Source organism: Anguilla anguilla, chromosome 3, assembly GCF_013347855.1.
Source record: "Anguilla anguilla isolate fAngAng1 chromosome 3, fAngAng1.pri, whole genome shotgun sequence".
NCBI classification, from domain to species: domain Eukaryota; kingdom Metazoa; phylum Chordata; class Actinopteri; order Anguilliformes; family Anguillidae; genus Anguilla; species Anguilla anguilla.
The window spans coordinates 42,788,996-42,799,808 of record NC_049203.1 but is presented as its reverse complement, the minus strand read 5'-3'; the positions used below and the strand labels follow the sequence as shown (position 1 = coordinate 42,799,808).

The 10,813-nt window shown below is 40.8% G+C and overlaps 1 protein-coding gene across 8 annotated transcripts in view; it reads right to left on the bottom strand.

Moving 5' to 3' along the window:
* LOC118223253 (syntaxin-binding protein 5-like) overlaps positions 1–10,813 on the bottom strand; it is a 177,751-nt gene that overhangs the window by 129,139 nt on the left and 37,799 nt on the right. The window lies entirely within an intron of this gene.

The window sequence follows — 10,813 nt, the reverse complement described above, 5'->3', positions numbered from 1 at the left end:
CGTGCACACATACCATGACTACAAAAATCGTGCACAGCCGCAACAACCAGTCCTCCCTGTGGACAATCTTCATCAGAATAGCAAATCATCAAAAGCAAATCATCAAAAGAGTTTACCTAAAGAATCTGCTAACAAAATACTGTTTTACTTAAGGGTGTTTTGTTAAAGTTTAATCATTTTGGTAGATTGCCATTGCTCATTGGTGCATCCTATTTTTTATTCAGTCTATCTTGTACATTCACGTACTGTTTCTGCTCGACAGCTCTATTATCATTATTTTATGAGTTTTCTGGGTGTTTTGTGAATTGTGATTTCTAAATTGTGAATTGGCAGTACATGTGTCTTTGTCGAGCCAACGTAATGTCAATGAAGGTCAAGTGAAATAAATGTAATTGAGATGGGAAGGAAAGCATAAAAATAAAAGAGAAAAAGAAGAATAAGCCAGGGAGAGAGCAAGACCCTTATGGAAACTGAATATAGTGAAAATATATGGACAATAAATCACTATTAATATATCACTATGGTATTTTAAAAATATATTGCAATTTATGAAAAAGACAGTCATTCAATATGTATCCCCATATTGAGAAGTGTTCCAATATCTTGCTTATATCTGGCAATATATTGAAATAGTATATTGTCATTTCAATATATGGCATCCATTTCCATAAGAGAGAGGCAACATATCCTGGACCTCCACCTTCATCTATAGTTTTCAATAATCACGGAAGTGCTTTTTCTAAAGCAGCCGCTCAGTAAAATGCTCTGTGTTAAATAAACTCCTACAGAGTACATATGGTCCCTAGTAGACCAATTTGTATTCTGTTAGAGTTGAATCAGCACTGTACGTTTTACTCTGAAGGATGGGGTACAGCTGAGGATGGAGCGGAGATCCTAATTGAGTGGCATGGAGCGTGGACACGCCTCCATCAGTGCTGGGGCCTAGAATCATTCCTGCGTTCTCCTGATTGAGCTGCCCTCTCTCACACGTCACAGGTCACCTGTCATTGCCATCTTAAATCGCATCCAAGAATTCTATGGACCCAACTTATCTTCTTTTGAAAACAATTATAATAACATCAAGTAAGTACACGTATGAATCACTCAGATTCTCCAGACACCACAGCTTGTTTCCTCTCTTCCTTCCTCCCTCTCGATTTTTCTCTCTCACCCCTTTCTCCTGCCAATTGTGCGCTTTTAATTTCTTTGAGGTCATTTTATCATTGTGACAAGAAAACGCTCCGGAACAAAGTGAGATCCCCCACAAAACAAGACAAAAAGAAAAGGAAAATCGAAAAACATCCATAAATCATTCAGAACAAACTGACGCCTTCCCCAGCCACGAAGCTCGGGCAGCCGCACTTCTTACACACCACGGTTCGGAAGTTGGGCTCTCACAGACACGAGTCTGAGGAAGACTTTTCATGCACATTTTAACAGTTGGACCTACGGGCATCTGATTGACCAGCGGGTGATACAGATGATACTGTAATCGCAGCCGACTGAAATTCTCCCATCCCTGGTGATGCTAGTGCAAATTGTCTGTTACCTGTTGGGCTGTTGGCAACAGTTGGCACTGGAAAGATCCAGATTGATGTCCAACCATTGTAAGTTTCAGTCATTTTAGTGCCTGCACAATTGTTGAAGCCATAACGTTAATGCCTGTTCAAGAAATGTGCCACTCAAACCTCAGTACAATGCATAATGCATCAAAAATTAGATATATAATAGATATATACAGTAGATATATTCTATATAAACTCCTGACCGAATACTGCCCTGTTGAGTTCCATATTCATTGTTCCCTAGAGTAATACTGTTTGGCTTGTATTGGAAACTAACCACATTTTGGCATCATTGAAAACAATATATCTTTTTCGAAATACATGCTGATATTAGGATGGCCTCATATAGTCTATTCTTGCATCATTCACCAGAATCATTTATATTCCTTTTTACATTTAAATTTCCCTTATAGCTCTCCTTCCCTCTCTTTCTCTCCCTTTCACTCCCTCCCTATCTCTCTTGCACACACCTACACACACACTTTCACTTTGTCTCTGTCTTCCATTCTCTTTTTCTTTCTATTGGCCACAAGCATACACACAAACACACTCTATCTTTTTCCACTCTCTCTCTCTCAAACACACACGTACACTGATACACAGACACACTCATACATACATATATGCGTGCAGTACACCAACACAGCTCTCATGTGGGAGCTTTAGCCTGGGGTCACTTTACCGCATCACTGTGGCACCGCTAAGCGTAAGGTCAAAGGTTACGGAGACCTCACACTCCCACCAGCACTTCACTCTTCCTTCGGGGCTGGGATTCGCACCAACGAGCCAATCGCACAACACCTACCGCCCCTTTATCCAGTCACGTGACTGCCACCACCTGTTTATTCAATCTGCAAGCCATTATCCCCTGGCCTGATTACAGTCTCTCTCTCACAGCGACAGAATCGCACCTTCCCCCTCCCTGGAATTGCTAACTCTATTACATCCTGCAGCGCGCCTACCTCGGATCGGCAAGGTGCTCCACAGTGGCTCAATCACGAGGCCGACGTGAAGGAGAATCAACAAGCTGGAGGAGCCGGCGGGACTGAAAGAGAGGAGCTCTCGAGTAAAGGGCAGGACACCGGCTGCCCACGCTTATTACCATTACCACAGCTCTTTGCCCACACAAGGAGCTTGGAGCACATTTCACTCCCCCTCCCCCACACCCCCACCCCGGGCAAACGTCCTGTTCCTGCGGCGGCGGCTAACAAAGGGTGAGAGACAGCAGGACCAGGCCAGAGGATGCGTCTGTCTCAGTGTTAACATTTAACACAGACAAGCAGACACGTGACTTCACAAAACCCTTCTCTGAGTGGACACCTGTATTGCCAGTCAACCCCTTTTTTCCCATCTGCATTTGAGTTACAAAAACGTTTCAAAATGCGAACGCAGTCCCATCGTGGAAAAGAAACGAGGGGAAATTTTAAAGGCATCCTACAATGCTTACAAGCTGAAAACGACGTACACCTGCTACAGCCATGCTATCAGGACAAACCCCTCACTAGGTTACATACACATAAGTACATAAGTTATAAGTATAAGCAGCATTGCTGTTGAAGTTTAGGAAAAAACTAGGGATTCGCGAAAGACACACGCCCCACAGCGGAGGGGAGGGTACCTTTCTATGTGACCTCATCTCACACCACCACACCCCTCCCCCCTCCCCCACTCATCTCTGTGATTAGAGCCAGACCCCTGAGCCTGTCCCACAGGCCAGTAATTGAAAATCGCAGTGACCTGCTGCAGGAGATGAGACAGCGCTGTCTCTCAGTTCCTGGAGATAAGTGGACACGCTCAGTCAATAGGGTCCTCTCGGGGGGGGGGGGGGGGCGGATAATCGCACGATCTGCTCCCTGATCCACCCTCTGCTGGAGAGAGAGAGCAGGTATGGGTAGGTCAAAAGCCCCCCCTCCCAATTTCCTGGGAGAGGACGAAGTAGAGGAGTATGCCAAATGCACATCCTTTTATCTCTGGAGATGTCTTACTTTTATTTTGTATCACTGAATCTCTACATTTCTGTTCAAATGTGTATACAGTGGCACATTCCTGGCAAGTTTGTAACTGCTCTAGATATTTTTATTATTGCTTGAACACTGCTAAGTCACCATGTAGAAATGACAGCACTTACCTATTGTCTTGCTGTAGGATGAAGTGCCTTCCAATGAGGTTGGAGGCATTTGCTTGAACATGAGCAGATAAGATGCTTCTGCACACATCATAAATAATTCATTTCAGTTGCATAATCACTGAACACAAGTGAGCCAGTACCTGTGGCAGCCAAACATGCCCAAACAATAACAAAATATAATTTTTCTCTCAGTTTGACTGGATCTATCAAACCAATAAAACTGGAATTTAATAAATAGGGAATTATGAAAGGTGATTGCAATGATTATGTGCAAATGACAGAAATGTGAAAATGATTGCGATAGACATAAGACATAACTGTAATAATGCTATAATCATATGCATGTGCTTTATGAACAGTGTGTGGTAGAACAGAAAAATAAAGTCAGGTCCACAATTATTGGCACCCAGATGAAGACTGTGGGTGGAAACATTGATTCTTGTGTGGTAAATAAAAAGATTAAAGCTTTTATGGTGGCAGTAATTGTGGTGTGCACACTATTCACATGTTTTACTCTTGAAAACGATGCAGATAAAACACTATAGAAAACAAATAACACCACTACTGAAATATAATTTGCCACATGTGCATGTATTATTATATAATATTGTACTTTATTGTACTATTATAGAATATTGTACTTTATTAATGTTCCAGTGGAGTGGAATCAACCAAAATAACACATTTTTGAAATTATTAATTTATTTCTAAAATAGGTTTCATAATTACCGGTTTAAGAATCTCCTATGGTACACCAAACAACGGAAGTAGCTGAGTGGCGCTGGAACGCGTACAGTCTTACCCGGTGGTATTGGAACGGGTGTGATTTAATGTTATCACAATTATCTGACTCCAAAATAATGTCTTTCACCTTTCCTCTGTGCTAATCGTTATGCACAGAAGGAGGAGGCTGCTTTCCGCCACTAGTGTGGCTCTATACGGATCGCGATCTATCTTGGTAGACACAGACACGCCTCTGGTAAGTGTATCCTGCTACAGCACTAGCGTATAGGCGTGTGACTTCGGGGTGCAGATTGCCTGAGTTTTATGTGTATGTTTGGACCATAATACTGCTAGGTGTGCAGTGGTAAAGAGTCAATAATGGAAATATACAATGGTGCAAAATGTGTGTGTAGTTGAATGGATATACACGTATGGCGCACAGGAGACCATATTGACAAGTCTCCCCGAACCAATGAAAAACCCCAAGTGATGAAATAAAGACAAAATCATTACAAAACAGTCCATCAGTTATCCTGCTTGCGTTATTGTTGTAAGCCTATCACACCGGGCTAACATTTGTAGTTGACTGGGCACTGACCCATAAGTATCAAGATCTTTTGTCTGCATCCACTATGCCACAACGTCAAAGACATCAACTTGTTCCTCGTGACATTGGCTTTCCAACAATACCAAGTATGCACACTGTATTACTGAGAACCTAAGGTTTACATAATGCTAATCCAGTAGAATATTTTGCAACTGAGCACTATCACATTATTAAGCCCTGCTGACTCCCTGTCAGCACCATAAACACAACCTGTTTCTCTTTGGGGGTCTGATAAGGGGCACCACTTCTGTAATACCACTCTACATTGGCATCCCAGTAATTATAACTTTGTGCTGCCTCCCCCAGCAAGGATAGCACAAGGCCTTTTTTTATATGAATGATAAGATCAGAGAAACATTGGGAAGGATGTTGAGTCATTTTTCCTGGCAGAACATTTCAAGATCCTTGATATCCTTTGGGTTGTGCTTATGGATCGCCCTCTTCAATTCAGGCCACAGGTTTTTTGATAGTTTTAAGTCCAGAGGCTGAGACAGTCATAACATGGTTTTGTTTTCATAGAATCAATTCTGTGTTGATTCTGAGGTATCTTTGGGGTCATTTTCTTGGTGGAATGTGCACAGATGGTAAAATGTTGGCCTCCTGCCACGGACAAGCAAATTTTTGGAGATGCATCCAGTTGGAGTTGCAGAGTGCTACAATTTTAGACAACCAGAGTTTTAGACCTGCAGTTTTAGACAGGGTATGTGCACTATGGAATCCCCATTGAAATTCATTTTGGCAATATAAGTTTCAGCGATAGTGGATTTTTCTTTGTTCTTCTTTCATAGAAGGAATTTAACAAATTACAACCTGCCCAACTGTAGTTACTATATTTGCAAGATTTGCAAGCCTGAAAATGACATGCCCAAAACAAAATGGTGACAGTTCTTGAACCCTTTTGACTACATGCATAATCCTGGTCTCTTCTGAAAGGTAACCCTTGGGAGTTTGATTCCAAGTGTCAGAATCTAAATTATACTCTTAACTATGACTGAAACAAAGTAACAGAAACTCAAACACAGTGGAAGTTTTTTTTTCACCTAAAAGATTTTTTTTTTGAGTAGATAAAAAGAATTGTGTGTGTGCCCAGTGGGTAGAAACAACACAAACACAGCCACAACACTGGAAAAATTGTGGTTCGTATTTTATGACCATGAAAACTGAATATTCTGTATTGTTTTTTTCTGAGCTACGTCAAGGCAGGTTTCCAAAAAAGCCATTTGGAGACTCCAAAAGGACACTTGGTAACCAAATGATATGATGGGTTATTGGAGGTGTAAAATGTCATATATTTTATACGATATGCTCTTGGAAGAAGTAGTGGCTTGCTTTCCCCCTGCCTGTCAGCCTCTCCTCCCTGCCCTTCCCCCTACTTCTCCCTCTCCTTCCCCCCACCCTCTCCACCTCTCTCCCCATGCTCTCCCCTTACAACCTCTGGCAGCAGCAGGTCTGGAAGATATGTAGAAAATAAATACGTTAGCTATCCAGTTTCTGTTAAATGAGGTCCATTGATTGAAGTTTATGTTAAATATGCCACCCCCATTAACATGTGAAAATATTAATAATTTTCAATATTCTCAAAATATTTGTTTTCTTATTCAGTATGCCCACTATATATATAGAATTTTCTTTTCTTTTTGAGAACATATTTAGATGCTAACTGCTTAAAGCTAATTTTACTATCCTCCTCAAAAATCGTCTTCCAAGACCTCCAAATATATTCTATTTAGGCTTAGGCATTGCAAAATTCATTTTTGTTGTAAAACAATCTTTGTAGGCATTAAGTATCTCCATGTAGAGTTGTTGCAGGTCCCATTGGCTATATTGAGGGACTGCTTGGCCAGTACTGGTCAGAGAAGCTAATCGGTGGGCCTTTTTCTTTTTTTCCAGAGAATCTATACATACTGGAGAAAATAATATTCTTTGTACACAAAATTTTTGGTTTGTGCGCAATTCCAAAACGGACAGCAATGATAATAAACACAAAAGACTGCTTCACTAATCACAGGTTGGTATTATTGCTCCTTGTGGTATTACCAGTCATTTTTGCTGTTAATCTTTCAATTGTGCATATATTAGCAATAACTATAAATAAAAAAAACTAGAATAAAGTATAACAACTCTGTCGTCTGAAACCATTGGTCTAAACTGCGTATGCTTTGTCTCAAACAGCAAGTCTAGAACTGCGGTTGCCTAAAACTGCAGCGCTCTACACTTGCAGCTGGGTGCTGTTGGATTTTTGGCTGGTACCTTGTGGAGTTCACCATGCCATTGGCCTTCAGTGCCCTTGGGCCACTGCCAGTAAAACAGCCCCAAAGGATTAATCCAAAACCATATATGAAGGTAGGTGTGCGGTGCTTTTCCTCGTATCCATCCCACTTTTGACAACAAACTTTTTCATTCTTTTCATGATCATCTGACCATAGTACCAGGTTCCAGGTATAGTTCCAAAGATGTTGCCTCCTCTTCCTGGCAAGTTTGCAGCTGTTCTAGACATTTTGATTATTGCCTGAACACTGCTAAGTGCTATGTTTAATGGTTTATATTTTGTTTGTACTCATTATCTGATCTGCTTAGGTCAACAACCATCTGCCTATTTTGCTTTGTCACCGACATGCTTTGTGGCTTTCTCCATGGTGACGGATGACAACGAGATTTTACATGTGTCTTACCTCTTTTTTATACCCTACAGGAAGTGATGGTAGGTCACAATAAAGGTCCCTGTATTGTCAGATGAAATGAACTTAAGCAGAATTTAATTGCAGATTTTTTTTATTATTCAAAAGAGTATTTTTAAGAATATATGTGAAAGTATATCCTTTTCCTGCATGTTTGAGAACAAAAATATAAGCCGTATCCTCTTCTTGGTTTCTCTTTACACTGGTTGACTGGCATTAATGTACTACCGCAATCTTAAGAAATATCACACAAGCGGGAGTGCTGTTTATTTTAAAAATTGTATATCACCACAGCTGTGATTTGGTTGAAGGCACAAGGCCGATGGCTCAGTGCCGAAGATAATCACTGCTGCGCTGATATACAGTACAGCAGCACAACCTTGAATGTGGTATAGCTTTTACACACCAGTTCTGCTAGTCTATAAACTATCAAGTAATCATTGGGACAACAGATTATGATTATGTCATTTATTTGGCTCAGCTAACAAATCTCTTTCAAGATTTCAAAAAATAGTTTCTTGAAAAGATTTTCCAAAAATGTATCGATTAGAATGTAAACAAACCAGTGACACATCACAGTAAATATTTGTAGTGCAGCACTCACGAAGTACCTCCCGCCCAATCAAGTAACTCAGAACAAACTGTTGTATGAAGCTCATTATCAGATTATATGTCATGTTATACCATAGCCTAAGAATACACAGTGCAGTCCGAATTTGGACAGTGACACAATTGTTGTTGTTTTGGCTCCATATTCCTGCACATCTGATTTCAAATGAAACAATGGATATAAGGTTAAAGTGAAATGAAACAGCGAATGGGTTCAGGTTTAATGTGAGGGTATTTACATCCATAAAGGGTGATGATTACAGCCATTTTTATACATAGTCCCCCCATTTTATGGGACCAAAAGCAATTAGACAATTGGCTGCTCAGCTGTCTGTTTGTGGGCTAGCTGCGCTGTCGCTGCATCATTAGTTCATGCGCAAGGAAGCTAACGAAAGGTCTAGAGTTGATTCTAGGTGAGGCTTTTGCATTTGTAGTCTGCTCCTGTTGTCTGTGAACATGAGGACCAAAGAAGTGACAACGCCAGTAAAGCAGGCCATCAAGCAGCTGAAAAATGAAAGACAGCCGAAAACCTTGCCTGCATCAAAATCAGCCGTTTGTCACAAGCCGGGACACGCGGGTGAGCTCGGCAATATCAAATGACCAGCTAGACCACAAAAGATCACTATAGTGGACGAATGAAGTACACTTTGTGAAGAAAAACCCTTATTCATCTGTCGAACAGATCAAGGATATTCTCCAGGATGTAGGCATAGATGTGTCAAAGACTACCACAAAGAGGAGACTACATCAGCATATCAGACGGTTCTCTGCAAGATGCAAACCACAGGTAAGCCTCAGCAGCCAGTTAACATTTTGCTTAAAAAAAAGTACTTTAAAAAAAAACTGTTGAGTTCTGGACAGATGAGCCCTTGTAATAACCTGTACCAAAGTGACGGAAAGAGGAAATTGCAGGAAAAGATAGAAACTTGATCCATGATCCAAAGCATACCACCTCATCTGTGAAACATGATGAAGGCAGCAGCAGAATGAAATTAAGTGTACAGGAACATCTTATCTGCTAGATCTAACCAAATTCCTCAAAACTGATTGGATGGCACACCTCACCTTGCTGCAGGTCAATGACTCCAATCATACTGCTAAAGCAACCAAGATGTTTTTTGGGGCCAAAAAGTGGAAAGTCCTTGACTGGCCAAATCAATCGCCCGACCTGAATCAAACTGAACATGCATTTCACTTGCTGAAGGCAAGACTGAATACAAAACAAACACAAAGTGAAGATGGCTGAAGTTTTAAAGCTGAGGTCGCTCAACACAGGGTTTTATGATATAACAGACTGGCCACCATGCCAGTCTGTTATAATAATTTTTGTGAGAAAAGTTGTTATGTTCTCTGTTAGTCTGGACCAAGAAATCTGGATTAAGGATAACATCCACATGCACTGTTTCTAAAAGTGAAAGCGCCAGTAATTTGCAAGATCCAGAACTGTGTGTCGGGTCAGTGATGGTGGGTTTATTAAATAATATTTTCTTATCTTGAAAATTGCTTACAACAGATAAGAAATGGGTATACTACAGTTCCATTTTTTTATGATCCCAACATAGCAATCTTGGGGATTGTGTGTTTTTTGTCATCTTGATGTCCTAGAATTGAGAGTATCATCACATTGCCCACTGTAGCTTTTGAGTAATTGAGGACAGCGAAAGTCAAGGTGGTAAGAAAAGGATTTTATTGTAAGATGATTAGGCTGTTAGCTAGCTAGTATGGTTAACCTTTGTGTAGTTTTTGGCTGTAGCAAGACATGCTATATAGCTAGCCAGCCAGCGATCACCTAGCCCATTGTTCAAGTTTGGAAATCAGTAATATAATAGCATACGCATTGTATAGACCTGATGAGATGAGAAGTGACACCCTTGGGTACATATATCATTGAAAAGTAACTCTACAACTTACTCAAAGACATATTAATATAAAACATTTGATTTTATAAACCAAACTCATCCTGCTTCCATACTTACAGTAGTTACAAAAAGCGATATTTTTAAGACACATTAGAGATATGTTAGGCCTACAGTCACTCACCCAAAAGTTAAAATAGTTGATAAAATAGTAGCATGTCTATGAAGATCATGCTACCAACAATACCCACACGTGCAGGCCAGCTAGGTTGCAGTTTCCCCTCCTTTCTTGATGTTTGTTATCAAAATCTGGCCGAAGGAGCCGTTCCACTAGCAAGTGATGGGGGTGCCTCTTACTACAGGCAGGGGAGGGAGAGAGCTGGTTTGTTTAGAAAACAGAACAGTGTGACCAATATGGCAGAATTCATGTAAGCTACTGTAGCTTTTAGAGAAAACTGCTATGTCAGCACATTGTCAGGACTTTTGGCAGCCCCAAAATTGATAAATGCAGCACTGCACACACACACAGTCACACACACACACACACACACACACACACACACACAGTTCTGTTCTTTTCACAGAAAATCAAATCTCAGGTCAGGGGTCACTGGGGAGTAATTCTTTTCCCCATGTGCCTTGCCTTT